The 20,655-nt window shown below is 55.4% G+C and overlaps 1 protein-coding gene across 1 annotated transcript in view; it reads left to right on the top strand.

The window, feature by feature from the left end:
- Positions 1-3,774: 3,774 nt before the first annotated feature.
- BCOR (BCL6 corepressor) overlaps positions 3,775-20,655 on the top strand; it is a 113,677-nt gene continuing 96,796 nt past the window's right edge. The window contains exon 1 of the mRNA XM_019823731.3: positions 3,775-3,923. The gene's annotated coding sequence lies outside the window, so the exon portion shown is untranslated. The remainder of the gene's footprint in view (positions 3,924-20,655) is intronic.

The following is a 20,655-nucleotide window of genomic DNA, read 5'->3' as shown; positions in this document are numbered from 1 at the left end:
CAGTGCATGGAGTGATCAGACGGAGGAGGTAAGTTTGGGGAGGGTGGGTTCAATTGCTTCACCAAGAGTCCCAGGGGAACGGAAGGAAGGCAGTCGCATGTGTCACGATACATGTTATGGACGCAGGACCCAAAGGATTTGACCGTGGCACCACAATCCTGCGCCATTTGTGTGCCAAGCAAAGTAGAATGTAAGCTCTGTCCTCACAGACTTCGGCTCGGGTCATGATCTCACGGTTCGCGGGTTCGAGCCCCGCGTGGGGCTCTGTGCTGACAGCTCGGAGCCTGGAGCCTGCTTCGGATTCTACGTCTCCCTCTCTCTCTGCCCCTCCCCTGCGGGCGCTCTGTCTCTCTCTGTCTTTCAAAAATAAATGTTAAAAAAAAAATGAAAAGAATAGATGAGGGACGCCTGGGTGGCTCAGTCGGTTAAGCGTCCGACTCCTTTTTTTTTAATTTTTTTTTTTTACATTTATTTATTTTTGAGAGACAGAGACAGAGGGCGAGCGGGGGAGGGGCAGAGAGAGAGGGAGACACAGAATCCGAAGCAGGCTCCAGGCTCCGAGCTGGCAGCACAGAGCCCATGCGGGACTCGAACCCACGAACCGTGAGATCGTGACCCGATCCGAAGTCAGACGCTCAACCGACTGAGCCACCCAGGCGCCCCAAGCGTCCAACTCTTGATTTCAGCTCAGGTCACGATCTCATGGGTTCATGGGTTCGGGTCCCACACCGGGTTCTATCTGCTTATCTTCCACTCACGCAGCACACACACTCTCTCTCTCTCAAAGTAAATAAATAAACTTAAAAATAAAGAAGAAATGAAAACTGCTCCAGAAGGAAGCAGGCTCAAGGGGTCAGGAGCGTCCCTCTCCCAGGAGACCCTTTGTACACAGGAAAGTATTACTTCTCTTGCTTTGTGTCACCTGTGATGGCCCGCCATCCCCACGCTCAAAGCCAGGCTGGGTCGCTTGGGGCCTGGAGGAGAAAAGCCTTAGGAAGGAATGCCACCCTGCTTCGAGCTATTCCCAACTCCGGCTCCGATGCGGCGTGCGGGCCAAGTTAATGCCACTGTTTCCACAACATCACTTCCTCTGCACCGTGAGAAAAGAGGAAGAAAACTCGCTATGTGACTCTCCTCTTCCCCCAGGGAAAGCACAAGGGGGGACTTGTGTCTGTGCCGTCAGGGGTTGCTGCGCCTGAGACTTCCTGCAGGGACATTCGGCAGCTTTGCAGATAAATAAATGCTCACATTCAGAATGACCAGCCTAGAACACTTTTATGAGCCTTTTCTCCTCCCCAGGCTGTACACAGATAATAAATCAAATGAGCATCCCGAACCTCCCGTTCAGCATCACTTATCACCCGCCCGCCCGCACCAGGGTAAGCAAGGCTGTTCTCGGCTACAATCCGGCCACGTGGGACTGAGGCCCGTGGTCTCTTTGGAAATCATCCGATGCTTCCAACCCGGGCTGGCCCCGGGCTGAGGTCACAGGGTCCTGCTGGTCACTCGAGAGCAGACCGTGAAGGAGGCTGCCGAAACCCCAGCCTGAGAGTCAAGGCTGGGCTGTTACTCAGAAAATAAACGTTTTCATTTCTTGGTTAATAATCCTAGGAACATGAGCCAAAGTAGACAACCGTCAGGAAGGGCGGGAGGGAAGGAGGAAGGGAGAGAGGAGGCAGGGAGGGGGAAGAGGCTATATCAATAATCAGAAACAGAGACTAGGCATTTTCCTCCTCCGTGTTCTGCCTCGTGTAGTGACTTACACCACAGACGCGTCAACAGATGCTGGAGGAATCAGATTGGAAAGGAGACAGTTTACTTCCAGGTAACCTGAAGTGAAACTTGTCCTCATTTCAGATTGCCCAACTGGTGACACGAAAGGGACAACTGGTTAGGTTTAGAAAACGGAGAGGGAAACGGCGCCTGGGAGGCTCAGTGGGTCGAGCGTCAGACTCGGGCTCGGGTCAAGATCCCGCGGTTCGTGAGTTCCAGCCCCACCTTGGGCTTGCTGCTGTCGGCGAGGAGCCCACTTTGGATCCGCTGTCCCCTCCCCTCTCTCTGCCCCTCCCCCACTTGCTACCTCTCTCAAAAATAAATAAAAGTTGGGGCCCCTGGGTGGCTCAGTCGGTTAAGCATTTGACTTTGGCTGAGGTCATGATCTCACGGTTCGTCGGTTCGAGCCCCACATCGGGCTCTCTGCTGTCAGCAAGGAGCCCGCTTTCTGTCTCCCTCTCTCTCTGTCCCTCCTCTCTCTCTCTCTCTCTCAAAAATAAGCATTTAAAAAAGTGATATTTTGAAAAAATAAAATAAAATAAAAGTTAAAAAAAAAGACAATGAGGAGGGAAGAATAAGAAGATGATATACAAGTCCGTTCTTTTGGATTATCTAGAGAAGTTTGGTGGGGTTTTTTTTTTGTTTTTAGAGAGAGACGGAGCGCAAGTGAGCCAGGGGCAGAGAAAGGATCCCAGGAGGGGCAGAGAGAAAGACAGAGAGAGAAGTGGGGTTCACCCGAAGCGGGGGTCGTGCTCACCCGATGCAGGGCTCGAGGTCACCCGAGGTGGGACTCAAACTCACCAACCTTGAGATCATGACCTGAGCCCAAGTTGGATGCTTTCCATCTTTTTTTTTTTAACGTAATGTTTATTTATTTTTGAGAGAGAGACAGGGGTGGGGGTGGGGGTCGGGGCAGAGAGAGAGAGAGAGAGAGAGAGAGGGAGAGAGAATCCCAAGCAGGCTCCATGCTCAATGCAGGCTCCCACAAACCGTGAGATCGTGACCTGACCCGAAACCTAGAGTCAGACGCTTAACCGACTGAGCCACCCAGGTGCCCCAGGAATATTTTCTGTTTTAATCGCATCCTCTTTTGGGCCCCCGGCGGGAGGGGGGACAACACAGGGCACCACCGGGCGCAGCTCTGTAAAGGGCAGATGTGGTCCCACTGACCAGCATCTCAGAGCTATATGGGTTAAGGTAGGTCGTAGAGATGTGACGTCACAGCGGATGAGGGCCGTGACTGAAGCTACCTTCGCAGGACGGTGGTGGTCCTTAGGGGGTCTGTGCCTACAACAAGTAACCACTGAGCTGCCAGCCATATGCTTCCCCCAGCCCATCACCACCCGCCTGTGGAAGGGAAGCCCACGAGCCGTGTCTTCCCTAAAATCACTGGCCATCGGTGACCAGGTCAATCACTCATTCAGGGACCCGTTCATCCCACCAATGTTCGAGTGCCTGCTATGCACCAACCCCAATGCCTCCTGCAAAATACAGAGCCCTCCAGCGATCACTAGGTTTTGCAGACGGCTCTGTACTTTTGATTCCAAGGTGAGCACCAGAGCAGAATGTTCAACCACCCTGGACTCTGGGCCAACTGGGCTCGAATTGTCGCTAAGTCATTTAACTAGTTGGGTGACCCTGAGCTAGTTATGGAACTGACCCTTCTCTGTGCCTCAGTTTCTTGGGCTGCAAAGTTGGAGAGTTTCTGAAATTCTCAGCACAAAGCAGAAGTGGGAGCTACTATTAATTATTTAACGCACTCTCCCTCCACCCCACCCCAGCTCTGCTCGGTGCCACAGCCCACCGCTGGGTGGTATTTCCGAGGCTGGCCAGGCCCTCTGCCGCTGGGCCGTGACCCTGGAAATCGGGTCAGACACTAGTCAAGGCGGCATATGCGTAGGGTGGGGGTGGGGGTGTGTGCTTTCTTTGCGCGCGGCTGCGAGCGTTTCCCCAGGGCCTCCGGCTAGTCTAAAAACTCACTTTGGAGGAGAGGAAGGAGCGTGAAGTGGCTCTTTCGATCTGAGACACCCCCTCCTGGAGAAATCACCCCCTCCCCCCAGCCCAGCGCGGAGTGAAATCTTAGAAGCTGCCGCTGCTGGGTTTGAACGGAATGCCGGAGTCGGTGGAAGCCGGAGCTGGTCCGCCCGAAGGTCAGCGAGTTGTTTTGAGTTCTCGTACCCGGAAGAGGGGGGCAGGGAGGAGAGGACGCCAGGGCCCGAGAGACCCCGCGTCAGAGCAGAAATTGTTTGTGCTCCGGAACAGGCAGCTCAGCGGAAGCCGCGACGGGGGCGGGTCACGTGCGGCGGTGGCGGCGCAGCTGGCGGGGGAGCCAGGCTGGGACAAGGGCCCGGCCGGGCGGGGGTGGCGGTTTTCGCAGCCGAGGGTAGAGCCGGCGTGCTAGGGGCGCTGAGAGCGAGCGGCGCCCCGAGCCCGGGGCGAGGGAGGCGCGCGAGTTATGGGGGGTGGCGGGGGTGCTGGTGTGGGAGCCAGGGTGCTCGGAGCTCCGCGTGGTGCGGCACAGGCGGGACGAGGAATTGCTGGGGGTGGGGTGGGGTGGGGTGGGGGTGCGGAAACGGGCCCCCGAGGCCGGAGTGGCGATGGCGGGACCGACGCGGAGACTGCGAGGCCGTCTGCACCCCGAGAATGGAGGCGCGGCTCCTCTCGTCGCCGGCCTTGTTTTCTTCTCGCACGCAAATCCCGGAACGACCGGAACCGCCATCCCCGCCTGCGTCCCAGGGGCGCCCCGTTCCGCGTGCAGGAGGCTGCATCCCGCAAGGCGACTCCGGGCGGGGATCGGCTGAGGCCGTGGCCGGGGAGGGCTGCCGAGGTGGCTCCGCGGAGGGTGGGAGCCGGAGCCGTGGTGCACACGACACGCACGCCTCCCCCTCCCCCGGAAGAGCCGGCGAGCGAAGGCGCGGGCCGTCTCTGGGGGCTCTCTGGGGACTCCCCGGGGGTGTGCGAGCCGTGCGGCGGCCGCAGAGCGGGAGAGGGTGCTGTAGAGAAACCATCGGCCCCACCTTGCAGACAAGAGTGGCCTCGTGGCCGGGGGTGAGGAGTCTCACGCTTCCCCCAAAGCGGCGCGCGCTACTCCAGCGTGGGAGGGAAAGGACACAAACTTGGCCACCCGCCAGAGCCCTTGAAGACGCCCGACTTTGGTGTCCTCCCCCACCCGGTGGCTTGAAATGTATTCCCCGCCGCCGTAGCCCACGAGGTTCAGGTCCGAGGCCTGGCGGAGTGGGGGAGTGTGGTCAGGCCCCGGACGGGAAGCCCACCTACGTTCCTCTCCCGCGCCACGCGAGGAAGGCGCGGAACAGTTGTCTCGCAAAGTTTCCCGCGTCCCCTCTCCCCACCCCACCCCCCGGTCGGGGAAGGGCGGCTTTTCCGGACGTGGGGGCGGGGGAATGGCCTCGGAACGGGGAGTGGCGCTAGCTCCTTTTCCCGAGACCCCGGCGCAGGAGAGGGGCGCGGGCCTCCAGCGTGTTCGCGTCCCCAGAGTGGTGGCGCTTGGCCCGCTGCGACGTCTGCTCGGGGTCGCGGGGCAGCGGGAGCTGGGCAGAGTCTGGGACGACGTGAGACGCCATTTGCATTCCCCCCTCCCTCCTGCAGGTTGGCGGGGGCGGGGGTGTCGCCCGCCGCGGAAGCGTATTCCTGGCAGTGACACTGATTAGATGCTGTGTCGGTACGTGCACAGAATCGGGGTGGGCCTTCACCTCTCCTGTGCGCATACACTTTCTGTTGGAAAAGTTGCAGTTCCCCCCCCCCCTCCTCCCCTGCTCTCGCCGCACAGCTGCTGTCTCTAGGGCGGAATTAGGCGAGCACGTTTGCTCAGCCCGAGGGAGAGAGGATCGCGCCGGCGCGGGGAGGCCGCCGGCCCCGGGCCGCGAAAATCCAGCCCTGGCTTTGCGTCGAGCTGCAGAGTGCGGCGCTTACGCGCGCCCGGCCAGCGGAGGCCTGGTTTCCATCTGCCCCTTTTGCCTCCGTGTTAAGTTCGCCGGGGAAAACCCAATGATCCGTGCAGAGCCCCTCGGAGGAGAACCCCCCCCCCCAGCCCGATTCTGACCGATGGAAAAAATGACAGTATAGGTCAGAGCCGGCTGCCCGCGAGTATTAATGCGGCCGCCTCCGCTCCCGGTGCTTGGGGAGGATGGGCGCCTCGCCAGGAAACCGCCGGAGGGGGAGCCACGAGGGCCGCCTGCCCCTTCCCGGGCTAGAAAACGTGGATTCTTAGAGAGACTAGACAAATGGGGTCAGACAGCTGCGGGAACTTAGCCTATCTAAATACAGGTCGTCCATGTATCTTTCAGGCAAGATCAATTTTTTTTTTTTTTAACCGAGTACACGTTGAGTCAGTTATAAATACTACGAGAACTGGTTAATCAGTAGATGGGAATGAAAACCTCGCTTTCTGCCTGGTATTAAAACGTAGCGCAGGAGGCGCTGGGCTGAGGACGATGTCTCTTGGCACGGTTCGTGTGTGTCCTTAAGGCGCGGTCCCCTTTGCACTCCACCTTGGAGGACTTTTAATATAACTCTAAAAGGGGATTTATTTTAGTTGTTTCTATTTGGAGGTTGCTTACTCCTTGCAAACGCCTGTCTAGGATTGTTTGTACTTAGATTGCCCTGGGTTTGGGCTTTTAAAGCCCACGTTTTTCACTTGGCTTTTTCTTTTCCTGTGTACGTGCAGCTGGGTACGGGGAAGCTCCCCACCCCCGCCCCCCTCCAGCCAGACGTGTGCTGCACCACCTTCAGTCAGTCGCTTGCGCACCACGCGGCCTCGGCAGAGGGGAAATGTGAACTCTCCGGGTGGCGCTCGAGAACTGGAATTCTGACTTAGGGCTGCGGGTGTGTTCCGGGCAGCGGCTTGGGGGCCAGAGGCTGTAAAGGGGAAGCCCCGTAGGTGACCCTGAGGCTGCGGGAGCAGACCTGGAGTCAGCCGCGTCTTTGTCTTCCGCGGGGCTGGCAACCTGGCACGCAGTTCCGATAAGGATCAACCAAGAGCGAGAGCGCACCGCCAGCACATTTCAGTGATTAGGCGAATGCCTGCAGCCACGTTAGCGAAAGGCCATTTGCGTCGTCTTTGAAAAGGCAAAGGCTGTCCCACCTAATGAATTATGAGTGACCTGGGAGAGGCCAGACCCCGGAACGAGTGGCGCTGAGGCCTCCTCAGACCCTTCTCTGCCCCACCTCCTCCCCATCGCACAGGAGACCCCATTTCAAAGGAAATGGGAAGCTTCTTGAAGTTAGAAATCTGACCAAGTCTAATTACATAAATAGTGGCGCATGTATGTGCCCTTAAAATGAGGCCCACCGACAGCCCGGGAACTAGGCCTACCACATCCCAGCCCTGGACCAGTGTTAAGCTCCCGCTAAAGTACATCCCCAGAGGATGTGGCATTTGCCCAGCACCTCCAAGAGCTGGTTTACAGGAGGTGGCTTTGAGCCATCAACAAAGGGCGGCCTGGAAGAGTCTACTGGAGGTCCTCTCCACCAGTGCTGTTTAACCACGGCCTCGGGGAGAGGGTGGTGGGTAATGGTGCCTGAGCCCTGGCAGAAGCTTCCCATTAATCCAGTCTAAATGAGCCCCATTAAAGCGCACGTCCGTTCCTCCCTACATCCCAACGGCACGCGCAGGCCTTTAAGGGAAAGTGTAGTCGAGACCGTTTGAGCCCATTTTGCCTTCTGGCCCTTTTTGTGTGGGCAGCACTGCCCTTTGGTACCTGCCCAAACCCCTGACTCCATATAGGCCTTTGGGGTCTTTAACCTGGCTGTTTTTCTTACCCGCGCTCCATTCAAAGGTAAGAGAGTACCAAATCATAACAACGGACACATGTATGAGAGACCGCCTTCTAGGTGTTTTATGTATTAACTCATATTATCCCCAAGACAACCCTATGAATTTGATGCTGTTATTGGCCTCCTTCTACAGAAGGAGGTCACTGAAGGCCAGAAGTGTTAAGCAGCTGGACCAAAGCAAGGCTGTTTAGGATGGGGCAGGGATTGCCCTGAGGGAGGGAGAGCCGTGTTGGTCACCAGTGTTGTGTAGTGAAGGCGAGCCCTTTGGGGGATGTTTCCAAGTGGACTGCCTGAACCCCCTACCTTCCAAAGGAAGAAGTCACGGAGAGAAACAAGAAGGCCCAACATCTGGACCTTATTTTGCAAAAGAAAGTTTTGAGGCTTCATACAGAAGCACGTTATCGTGGCTCCGCATTGGAGAAGGGGTCAGAAAAGGCAGTGCAAAGGCCCCTCGCCCCACCTTGCCGCATAGCATCCGGTGGTCACGTCCACCGGAGGTGACTGGGGGCTGGGGACAGCCGATTGCGGAGGAACTCCTTATCACCAAGTGTCAGTGGTCCCGGGAGGCGGAGCTAAACGGACGCTTGTGGGGGCGGCTGGGTCACACGGGTCCCTGGGCTCCGGGTGCATCCCTGGGCTCCTCCCGCAGAACTGGACGGATGTCGTAGCCTCCCCTCCTCTTGAGCCGCCAGTCCCGGGCACGGAGCTCCATGGCTGGGGGTTTGGAGAGGTCAGCTTGTCAGTCCCGGTGGGGATGGCTGGTTCTGGGTTGTTCACATTCACCCTGCCTCTCGTAAACTCTGGACCCCCTTTCCGGGCGAGAGCGCGCGCGCGCGGGCGCGCGGGCGCGCGGACGCGGGATCCAAGCGCACAGCCGGCCCCCCAGGCCTCTGCCTTCCCTTCCTCCTCCCAGTTAGGGCGCGTCAGAAGCCCTTGGCGGTTGTGTGCTGCCCCGGGTGTGGAATCAGGGTGGAGGGGGGCCGAGCTGCCCTCCACTTCCCCAGCGTCAGTGTGCACGCTGCACGCCTGGGGCCCGAGGTGGTCAGGCCTGTGCATCTCCCCTCTACCCCACCCCCCTCCCGGCAAGTGGCAGAGGCTGGCCTGGGACCTGTGCGCTGTGTTTCCTGATGGGTCGGGGCTCAAAGGGGAGGTCCAGGCAGTGGGGTGGGCGCATGGATGAGGATGGTGATAAATCTTCTCTCCGGCGAAGGCTGGCTTGGCCGACCCCCGGCCACGGCTAGTAGGAGTGTACCCCGCAGGTCTCGCATCGGCCATTGGCCACAGCTTGACGCCTTTGCGTGCCCGGGGCCGGAGTGGGGGGTGTGGGGGTTGGTTCGTGGTCTGATCCGGCGCTGGGCGATCAGCTCCCCACCTCCTCGAGCCTTTAATTTTAACACGCGGGGACTTAAGACCCGCTGCCCTGGCCACTGAGGGGGCCCGCAGAGGGGCAGACCGGCCGCCCTGGCCGCACTTGCGGGCGTTGAGAGAGCCTGGGCCGGCCGCCGAGCCAAGGGAGGGAGCGCAGCAGCCCGCGCGCCTCGAGGCAGAACACACGCCTTTCCCGGAACCTTGAAACCCAGGGGAGCCGCTGCCATCTTCGCGTGACGAGCAGCGAGACGCCGGTGATTAAGTGTTTCTTTCCGGCTCCCTCCCCGGGTTGCGGCTCTGCTCCCTTCCACAGGGCTGGGAGAAAAAAAACCTGGGGAAAAAACACAACTGCGCTCTCCGCTCGCACTCCACGTCCCTGCTGATCTCCCAGGGTGCGTCTACCCGAGGCGCCTCGGGCTCCCTACACCTGGCCTCGCCAAGGATCGAGGTCCTGGGCCACATGCCTCAGTTTCCACCGGCCTCGGCCCAAGTCGGAGAGCTTAATGGGGAGGGGGCCCACATTACCAAAGTCACGCGACCCTCCCCCTCCGCGTCTCTCTCCTCCCATGGGGATTAAACCTTAACACAGGAATCCCCCACCTACACCAGGGACTAATCCTGCCGCCCCTCCTGGGATTAACTCGGCTCACAGGTCCATAAAACACTTCCGGCGCGGCCAGAGGGTCTGTCTGCAGAAACACTTTAAAATTGTCCTCCCGGGTCTGCAGTCGAAATTGACTCGGTGGAGGCAAGTGAGTAAACAGAAGGCTGTAAGAGCTGAGATCCCTGCGGTTTGCAGGCTGTGGAGGAGCTGCCCCAAATGTGGGCGGTGGGGGCTGCCTCAGCCCCCCCCCCCCACCGCCGAGGGTGGCCCAGGACCCCAGTAGATACATCTCACAAAAGGATGCAACGTTTACTAAATGACACTAATCTGGAGGAGGGTGGATGCCGGCAGGGGCAGGTGGGTGTCAACTGGGTTCTGGGTTCAGTGAGGACGACTAGATTCCTAAAATGTATGGGGAGGAGGGGCTCGATGTCCTTCGCTGGAAAATGGGACCAAATTGTCACAGCACTTTGTGAAAGGGGCTTGACCCCTCCACTTCACGGGCGATCAATGTTCAGCCTCTCTTGCCCTAGAAAACACAGCGATTTTGACCATTAGAAAACAAAACAAAGTAAAAATCAGCCCTTCCTCAAATCCATGCAGGAATGTGCAAGATAAAGGGAACCCAAAGGCAACTTAAGGCGTTGAACCTCGTTTTCTTTTACGTCACTTCAACTTAAGCTTCTCAAGTGGTGGGAGAATCCTTTGGAATGTCCTAAGGAAAATCTCCGTCAAAAATTGAGGGGTTCAACGGAAAGAAAAGGGACCTTCAGATGAGCTCCAAGCGCACTGTAAGGAGAAGAAACCCGGATGAAGAATATAAATTCGAAGTAGCTTTCTAGCCACTTCAGTTAGTCCGGAGAGCAGATGCCATAGACAGCCACCCCACCCCCTCAGGACCCCGGAAGTAGGCCCTGACTCTGGCTGGGTCAGCTAAGTATGAGGTGACGTTGACGTTCAGGGTGGGGACAGTGAAGAAGGACAAGAACATGCTTAAAATGAACACCACGTCCTGAAAGCCCAGGGCTGCTAAAACTGTGTATGGGAGGGGCTCCCCCTGACCTCCTTCCCCACAGATGGACTCACGCAGCGTGACCGGCCCCAGGTGGCGCCCAGGCACGCTGGGGACAGAGGCCCAGGCTGCGCATTCACCCAGCCTAGCAGATTGCAGGCGGGGGCCTCTGGCTGGACCGCCCACCGACCTTCGTCTCCACTCCGTGGCCCTGAGGCCTCGGGGCAGGGTCAGCTCGCCTCCACCCCACTGCCCCTTGTGCCGCGCCCTCCCCTCCCTGGCACCCAGCCCGGATCCCGAGGCCTCCTCCGCCCCGTAGTCCCCACTCTTCCCCCTCGTGATTCATTTAGCAGCGGTGCAGAAAGCCTGTTTACCTCTGCAGCCCAGGGCGACTCGATCTGCCGTAAAAAGCCCTAACGCCAGCGCCGACCAGTAGGGGGGGATTGTCCTATAGATTATTTCTCCTCCTGGTTTTTTTTTTTTTTTTTTTTTTTTTTTTTTTAATGAGAAGGCTCGGTTGGAGAGGGGGTGGGGTGGCGTGTTGCTGCTGTTTTTTAAAACACCGTATTTGAAAGAGAAACAAAAGCCGCACAAAAGCCGTTTAGGAGGTACCAAGGCTGTTTTTGCATATAAAAAGTGCAGCGAATACCAAGGGGCCCCCAGCAGTGATAAACTAAATGGTTGGCCGATTCCGACAATTAGCAGTTAATCTGTTATCTGCGATCTGCAAACAAGTTTTGAGGCTCGAAGGACACCGAATTCCTGTTCCAGTCCGCAGCATGGTTCGTCCTCGGATCTGGTGGGCACCTCCGATGCTCTCGGTTCCTCTGACTGTGAAGCCAGCTTCCGCAAACATATGTTTCTGGGGTTGGAGCACAGACTTGAGCCACAGAAAATTCACTTCGGCAGCCGAGGAGCCTCCGCCTGCATCTCCCCTCGGGCCTGAACTTGTCTGTTTGGTTACGATTTCTCCAGATCGGTTTTTACCCTCCCCCCCCCCCCCAGTTTCGCAGACCTCCTAATTGTGCACGTAGTAGGCCTCCAGCGAATGTGCCATGCGTGCCAGCAACTAAAATGAGGCTCTCGGCCTGGAAGGCAGCGTGGTGCGCGGCCTCGCCTTCGGAACCCCATTACGGTGCCCAGAGCCCCCTGGTCGCCGCAGCCTGTGCGCAGCTTCGCCCTGCGCGGGCCGGGGCGGGCGGGGGAGGCCGGGAGGCACGAAGCGCCTGGAGCCTGCACGATGATAAATATTGCGCAGACAGCCCATAAATAATTTGCATTATGTTCAGCTGACAACGCAGGGCGATTAATTTTAATAGCTACATATTTGCCTGGGCTGCTGCTTTCGTAGGCCCGGTAATGAAAGGCGAGAGGCCGCCCTGGCTCCGTGCTCGCGGTCTCAGAAGGCAGCCGGGAGGTGCGGGAGGGCCCGACGCGGAGTCTCCTCCACGCAGTCCCCCGGGAAGCACTAGCCCCAGGGCCCCCCCTCCCGCCCTCCACCCCGGGTAGGGATGGGGTGCGCGCGCCCGCCCGAGCACCCCGGGACCCGAGCAACAGGAGCCACCATAATGACACTGCACATTTGCCTGTATGGGGAGAGCCACTTGTGGACCAGGAGACCCTCCCCGAGGCGATGTACCCCACCCGGACCAAGTCCGAACGAAGTGAACTCCGGAGGGGATTTCACGTGTTCCAATTTGGTGGCGGTGGGGGGTTGCTGGCGTTGGCCACCGCCAATTCGCCGGTGGGCCCCAGGGAGGCAGAGACTTTTCCGCCCTCCGGACCCGGACAAGGGACAGAACAAAGCCCGGCTGCCCACGCGTCCTCTCCGCGCGCGTCCTGAGCCCTGCCGTCCCGCGCCCCGCGGGAGGCCCCCCCTAAAATGCTTCCCGAGCTCCTCGATTAAAAGGATCGCACACATAAAGGACGGAAGAAAGGGTTTGGTGGAGCTCTTAAAAAGAGGGGGCGGGGAGGGGAGCGCAGGGAGGAAGGACACAGCGCAGCGGCCGCCGCGGTCCCGTGGTGGCCGGGTGCGCGCGTGTGCGTGTCTGTGTGTGCGTTCCGATGACAAAGCCCCGCCGCCGCCAGCAAGCTCCTGGCTGCCTGAGCATTGGTGGGGGAGGGGAGGGGGAGGAGAAGAGCCAGCGCTCGCGTAGGTAGCGGGGAATCGAAGCTTCCCTAGAGAAAGAGTTCATTCATGAGCTGGAGGAGGCCTCCTGGCCGGGCCAGGTGGAGCCTCCTGAAGCCAACACCTGTGTATTTCCCCTTTTGGAAAGCCGGGGGGGGGGGGGGGGGGGGGAGCGCATCGATCATTACCATATTTTAATTGCCTTTTGCAAAGGTCATCTCTAATTATGGGTTGCGAGGAGGGTTGGCCAGAGGTCTGTAGCCCTTTATTATCTGTGTGTGTGCGTGCGTGTGTGTATGTGTGTGTGTGTCGCCACTGAGACAATGCATCCAGCTCTTCTCGAAATGCCAATCCGAGGGTGTCCGTGCGCGCCTGCGAAGCGGTCACGACGTGCTGAATCCACGCAGACAGACCAGGCTGCGTGCACAATAAAAGCCGAGCAGGCGGCGAAGGGCCGTGCAGACCCACGGTTTTTCTTTTTAGAAACGGCGGTGCGAAGAGACTTGACAATAATAACACGCAGCAGGATTGAATCAGGGCGGGAATAAGAAAATGCATTTTCCGTTTCGAGAACCGCGGACTGTGTTTAACCCATCCGATCCCCCAAGAGCTTTTTGTTCCCGCGTGGAGTCCCGCGCAGGGACAGGTGCTGGGCACTGAGCAGCTCGGGACTGCCTGATGACGTTCTGGGACAGCCACTTTGTTTTAATATTAATCTCTTTCTTTACTCCAGCATGTTGTCAGTTACAGTGCGGTGGACTCCTGAATGATGCCTGTTTGATGGAAATGATAACCGGCCAGTTGAAAAGGAGAAAGAAAACGTTGAGGGTTTTGTTTTTTTTTTTAACTTTTAAAAGTCTGCATTTCCTTAATTTTCGTCACTTGCGCAAACCCTTGAGGCAGAGGTCTATTTTAACTTCGTCAGAAGGAGAAGAGCAGTCCAGAAGGTTGTTGGGTGGTCAGGGGGTTCTTGGGAGGATATTTTAGAGATGAGGTGTTGGTGATCAGTAAAGAGCTATTTGTTGGTCAGGAGTGGGCAGCGGCCACTATGAACTTGACTTTCTCAAAGGATCCTGGCACCTCTGACCCACCATGCTGGTTTTTTGGGGGGAGTCCTGCCTGGCAGAGCCAGGGGCTGGGGTCAGGAGTCTTAGTAGAGAATTGGGGAGTTTCGTACTGGCTCTGCTTCCTGCCTGCTAACCCTCCCCACCCCTCCCCTCCCCACACACACCTGGCCTCCTGGCCTCACCAGCAGCCAGCTCTGCCCGGAGGAAGGCAGAGCCAGATGACTGGTCCAACCCCCGAGAGACTGCCTGGCTTTCTCCTCCCCTGTAATCAAAACCAGATGCACTTAAGCGCCTTTCATCAGAGGAAGCCCAAAGCCCTTTAACAGGCTTCCATAAAAGCCTTACTAGGGCCTACCAGCCTGCTCAGCGTCTGGGCCCCTGTGCCCATTTTCCAGCTGAGGAAGTCTGGGACTGCAGTCAGGGTCTAGGAAGGGTACTAGGATTCCTGCCAGGTGTGTGGGTGCAGACTCCTTTGACCCGAGAAAACAGACATGGGAGGGAAGCCAGCAGCTAATGCCCTAGGAAGGACAAGAAGAGTGGCCTATCAGAAGGAACCAAAGGAGCTAAGAAAGTAGAGGTGGGCTGGAAAGGCAGTAATGATCAGGATATTCAGACGGACCCCATGGTACTTAGACCATCTCGCCTTCAGCCCCCTTATCCCACTGTGTTGCTGTGTTTCTGCCTCCCCCACTAGACTACAAACTCCCCAAGGGCAGAGACTCTTTTATTGATCTTTGCAAGCCCACCTCAGGGCCTGGCACAAAATACATGATCAAAATGTTTGGGACATTAAAAATACATAAATAGGGGCGCCTGGGTGGCGCAGTCGGTTAAGCGTCCGACTTCAGCCAGGTCACGATCTCGTGGTCCGTGAGTTCGAGCCCCGCGTCGGGCTCTGGGCTGATGGCTCGGAGCCTGGAGCCTGTTTCCGATTCCGTGTCTCCCTCTCTCTCTGACCCTCCCCCGTTCATGCTCTGTGTCTCTCTGTCCCAAAAATAAATAAACGTTGCAAAAAAAAAAATTAAAATATATATATATATAAATAAATTTAAGGGGCACCCGGGTGGCTCCGTGGGTTGTGTCCGACTTCGGCTCAGGTCATGATCTCGTGGTCCACGAGTGCGAGCCCCGCGTCAGGCTCTGTGCTGACAGCTCGGAGCCTGGAGCCTGCGTCAGATCCTGTGTCTCCCTCTCTCTCTGCCCCTCCCCCACTTGTGCTCTGTCTCTCTCCATCTCTCAAAAAATATATAATAAAAAAAAAAACCCAATATTAAAAAAAAATGTTTGGGAGGTTGGGATGCCTGGCTGGCTCAGTCGGTAAAGCATGTAACTCTTGATCCTGAGTTCCAGCCCGTGTTGTTGGATGTAGAATTTACTTTAAAAATTGTTTGGGAGGGGCGCCTGGGTGGCTCAGTCGGTGGTGAAGCGTCCGACTTCAATTCAGGTCACGATCTCGAGGTCCGTGAGTTTGAGCCCCGCGTCGGGCTCTGGGCTGATGGCTCAGAGCCTGGAGTCTGCTTCCGGTTCTGTGTCTCCCTCTCTCTCTGCCCCTCCTCCGTTCATGCTCTGTCTCTCTCTGTCTCAAAAATAAATAAACGTTAAAAAAAATAAGAAATGTTTGGGAGATCACAGGTGTGATGGAAACCTTTGGAGCAAGACACATGTGGGCTTACGATGGGACCCTCTGCCCCCGCCCCCACCCCCCACCCCCCCCCACACACACAGTGCTTGTATAACCTATCTGAGCCTCGGTCTCCTTATCTGTGAAATCTGTTTGAGAATGCCTCCATCACAAGATTGGGGAAAGATTAGATGATATAATTGCATGGAAAACACCGGCAAGGTAATAAGATTTTAATAAATGTTGTGCCCTTGTTCTTGAAGGCGTGAGGGAGTTTGGGCTGGTATGATTTGAAGTGTAGGCAGGAAGGTTGGTGCCAGGCCCTAGCCGGACACAGGTTTCGCTGGGCTGGGATTTGGGTCAGAAGACAGAATTGGTTCTAACAATGTGTGTGCCAGCGGCCCTGTGAATTGGAGCCAGGGACCCCACAGTCCAGCAGGGGTGGGCAGCCCCCGTGTGAGTTCTGGGGAAGGGGCAGGTCCCAGGCCCGTGGGCTCTCCTGAGCAGGGCTGACTTGTGACTGAGCCCTGGCTGTGCTCCGAGGGTCAGGCCTCCCCAAGATGAGTAAGCGGCCGATAATCCCAGTCGGTGCTGGCTTTCTGTGGTCGGGGGAAGTGTCCCTTCCGCCTGACCTCTCCACCTGTTCCCTGGCTGCTTTGCTTGTTGGGGGGAGGGTGGGGGGGAGGTGGGGGGGTGCCACCGGGAATCCCCATATTCCCCGCTGCAGTTCTCCGCTTTCTACATGGTCGCAACCCCTCTCCAGGGCTCATCCTCTGAGCTCAGCACTTCCCCAGGAGGGCAGGCTATGAATTGGGGTCTGTGGGCCGCCGGGCAGCAGGGGCTAGTGAAGGAGGAGGTGCCGAGGGACAGGCCAAAGGGCACTGAATCCCTGGGTGATTCTGTGGCCGTACGGCCTAGCCAGTGTGACAGAATGAGAGTTGGAGACAGAGTGAAAGATGTGGAGTTGTGGGGGAAGAAACTGACGCTGACCTCCCTTCCATATTCCATCCCTCCCCATCCCTGATGGGAGAACCTTCGAGAACAGGCGAGAAGAATGTGGGGAGAGAAGAGAATCGACGGGAGAGCAAAGCTAGCCGGGTGGAGGTGCTTGGTCCCTGTCTCCTGCCCGGTGAACTGACTCCCTTGTGCAGCCAGTGTAAGTCCGGAGAGGACAACGAGTAGGGTTCTTTCAGCCACGTCCTTCGGGAAGTGTGAGATCAGATCTGAGAAACAGATGGACCTCTGTCCTATAGGGTTTCCATGAAGAACAAGAGGTTACTTAGGTCATAGAAGGTGGAGGATTTGGGTCATGATCAAAAATGTCCCGCCTTCTATGCTTCTATTTTTTTTTTAATGTTTATTTATTTATTTTGAGAGAGAGAGAGAGAGAGAGAGAGAGAGAAAGTGCAAGCAAGGGAGGGGCAGAGAGAGGGAGAGAGAGAGAGAGGGAGAGAGAATCCCAAGCAGGTTCTGCACAGCCAGGGCAGAGCCTGACTCAGGGCTCGAACTCGTGAAGCGTGCGGTCATGACCTCACCTCCACGCTACCGTCCTTCGTCAGTTCCACCCCTCAGGGTCGCTCCCATCAGCCTACTTACTATCACAAAAATAAGGGTCATCGCCGTGTCAGCTGCAAGGGAGCTCACTCAGAAGCAACTGAATTCTGCTCGTGGATTCTGTGGGTTCAGAATTGGGTGGAGAGACTCCACAGCGGGGAGCTAGAATCGCCTGGAGGCAGCTGCCCCCCGCCCCCGCATGTCTGGCTGCTGGGTGGGACCTCAGCTGTGTCCCACAGCACAAACAGGGGGCTCTCCGTGTGGCCTGGGCTCCCACACAGCATGGCGGCTCATGAACTTGAGGTTACATAGTGGCAGCTCAGGGCCCCAAGGCCAAACCCGCCAGCCAATGGGATGAAAACTGTATCACCTTTTCTGACCCATCCTCAGAAGTCACGTGGCATCATTTCACCTGTTATTTGACTGGTTACGGCAAGCCCCAAGCCCGTTCGTTCAGATTCAAGGGAAAAGGACTTAGACTCTACCTCTGTTGGGAGGAGTGTGAAAGAACTTATGGCCAGGTTGGGGCTGGGGGGCAGGGTGTGGAGCCATGCCAGGCTTAGCTCTAAACAGAATAGTCTATGTTATAACAGGAACCGGTACTCTCAAGAGGCCGCGGACGTTATACAGGGGGTGGGGGAGGCAGTTAAAATTAGGCCAGGGTAAAAAAAAAATAGATCCATAAAGCAAATATGGGGTTTATGAAAAATATACATTATCGAAGGACAGCTCTCTCTGTTGAGCTCGTCAAGGATGGGAAGGACTGAGGAAGAATTGTGTGTTGGGATCAGACGGGTTCTAGACCCTTCGGCATTGAAAGGGAAAGCGGGTAGGGGACAGGACTAGCAATCTGGCTGCCCCCAGCCTTTGCCCTCCATCTGTGGGGGGATCTGTGCCGGCCCTTCATTGCTTCAGACAACATCATTTTTACCGTTTGCTTACAAGTCCCCCCAGCCTTCTTTTTCCCCAACACACCGGTATCTTTATGTTGGTCCAAAGCTGGAAATGTGGTCTATGCACTTCCTAAAGTAGGTGCGGAAAAAATAACATATTAGTCTGATAATAAATTACTCTAATACTTAATGTGTGTCCCCTACCCTCAGGTGTGGTTTTAAATATCCAGCACGGAGAACACTGTGACTGAAAGGGGCTGCGTACATCTCTAGGGCCCCAGGTTCCCATTATCTTTGTCTCTAACCCCTGAATGGAGAGTTTGACTTCTAATTTCATGCTAGGGGTTTCACAGGCAACATAATTGTATTTGCCTCTGCCTTTGATCTGCTATTTGATCCGCTATTTCATTGTGGCTCAACTAGGAGACAGAGATAGAAACGCGGTGGAAAAACATGATTTTGTTTTGCTTTGGAATTGGCAGTTATTATTTTCTCTGGCTGTCTTAACGTGACACACCTTCCCTAAATCTGAAATCCAATCATTTTCCCGTGTTTGAAAATCCAAAAGGCATGTGCACCCTCATGAAGACTTCATTTTCAGCCAGGCTTTGGGGCCGGAGGCTCACGTTTTAGATCACCATGAAAACAACGAAGTCCCCGGGTTAGTGGAGAAGTCCTGGGTGAACTTCGACCTACCTGCCCCTTTCCTGACCTCACCTCCACCGTCCAGGATGTTCCAGGATGTACCAGGATGTACCTGGCTTACTCCAGCCTCCCTTCAGGTGATTTCAGTCTGTGGGGCTGGCTACTTCTCTTTTGGAAACCAAAGAAACCCAGATGCAGCGGAAGCCTTGTAGGTTCGTGTATTGCACAAAGGTTCCCCGGCCAAGACAGGGAGTGAGGGCTGGAATTCAGGCCCAGGGCTCCTCACTCACTCCCGTTCTTACAGTCACCAACTGGGCCAGTGGCAGTCTTCCTCGGGGCAGAGGAGAAACAGATTCTCTCTCTGATCAAGAAGAAAAGGGATGGTGACAAAGGGCAGGACAGGGGTCAAAAGGGCATCTTGGGAGCAGAGCGGGACAGCCGAAGGCTGCAGACCAAGCCAGTGTTGACCCAGCAGGTTGGAGCACTAGGGCCCATTTACTCTTTGCTTTGTCACCTCTCATCTGCAGGGTCCAGTGTTCATAAATCACTGGGTCTCTCCTAGGTTTTGTTTGGAGATAAAGAAAGAAAGAAAAAAAAAAAAAGACAGGGGTGTCACTCTATCTATGTCTTGTTTAGCAGGCAAGGTGGGATTATTTTGGAGGGGGCGTGTTTTCTTTGGTTTTGAATGTGAAGACTTTAAGGGATGTTAACTGGAGGCCTTTATGTACTGGGTGTAGGCGTTTGAGTGTAAGACCCTAACAGGTGGTGCAATAGAATTTGACATCCTAACAAGTTACCTGTGAAAGGAAATTCACACTAATGTGTAATGGATGAGGATCATTTACATTTAAAAGTGGAAGAACGGATGCCTGGCTGGCTCAGTGGGTAGAGCATAGGACTCTTGATCTTGGGGTCATGAGTTGGAGCCTCCACATGGGGTGGAGAGATTATTTAAGAATAATAAAAAAATAAAAATATATAAAGTAAATGAAAGTGGAAGATCAGGGGGCCTGGCTGGCTGACTTAGTGGAGCTTGCAACTCTTGATTTCAGGGTCACGAGTTTGAGCCCCATGTTGCGCATAGAGCCTACTTAAAAAAAAAAAAAAGTGGAAGATCATCCCAATAAAGCAATTAAACAACTCCAGAGAGGGTTTTTTTTTTTTTTTTTTCTGGTGTCAGCAATAGGCTGGTAGGGAAAGCCTTTGGAAGCCTTCTAAATTAGCCCTGTAAAGTCTACTTCTGTTCATTTCCATCAATACTTGGAAAGGTATTTTCACAGGAAGGCCATAAATGGCGTCTCTCTTGACAAGGACAAATTTAGAGGATTTGCTCTTCCTTTTTTAACCAGGAATGTATAGTCTGGGAGCCCCAAAACCATTCACCTCCCTCCCCGTTTCCTTCCACACTTTGGGTAATTTGAACTGGGTGTGTTGAAGGAAGATAGTTTCAAAGGACATTGGTTACATCATTGTGACTGAGTCGTTCTCAGAGTTTTATGCTTCCAAGAATGTGCGTTTTTAAATTTTTTTTAATTGTAGTTTTTCACAAAGGAATATTTGCCCAATGAAGCCAAATAGTATATAAAGCCTTGGTACAAAACGTTCTGCAGACCCCTCCCTTGTTCTGCTTGTTTCTTCTGGTAGATACCACCATATTTCTAAAAAAAAAAAAAATTTTAATGTTCATTTATTTTTGACAGAGACAGAGTGTCAGCAGGGGAGGGGCAGACAGAGAAAGAGAGAGAGAGAGACACAGAATCTGAAGCAGGCTCCAGGCTCTGAGCCATCAGCACAGAACCTTCAGCACAGAGCCCGGTTATGGGCTAAAACTCACAAACCATTTAGATCATGACCTGAGCCAAAGTCGGACCCTTTACCGACTGAGCCACCCAGGCGCCCAGATACCACGATATTTCTAATACACAGATGTGGCCTTCTCTTGAATAATCCATGGTAATTATCATCTGTCGACCTCCTAGTATGGTAGAAGAGGATTTTAATTTTTTAAAACGTTTATTTATTTTTGAGGAAGAGAAAAGAGAGAGCACAAGCAGGGGAGGGGCAGAGAGAGAGGGAGACAGGATCCGAAGGTGGCTCTGTGCTGACAGCAGAGAGCTTGATGCAGGGCTTGAACTCAAGAACTATGAGATCATTACCTGAGGAGTCAGGCACTTTTTTTTTTTTTAGAAGTCAGACA

The sequence above is a fragment of the Felis catus genome, chromosome X, assembly GCF_018350175.1.
Source record: "Felis catus isolate Fca126 chromosome X, F.catus_Fca126_mat1.0, whole genome shotgun sequence".
In the NCBI taxonomy this organism is placed as follows: Eukaryota; Metazoa; Chordata; class Mammalia; order Carnivora; family Felidae; genus Felis; species Felis catus.
This window is presented reverse-complemented; position numbering and strand designations above follow the sequence as displayed.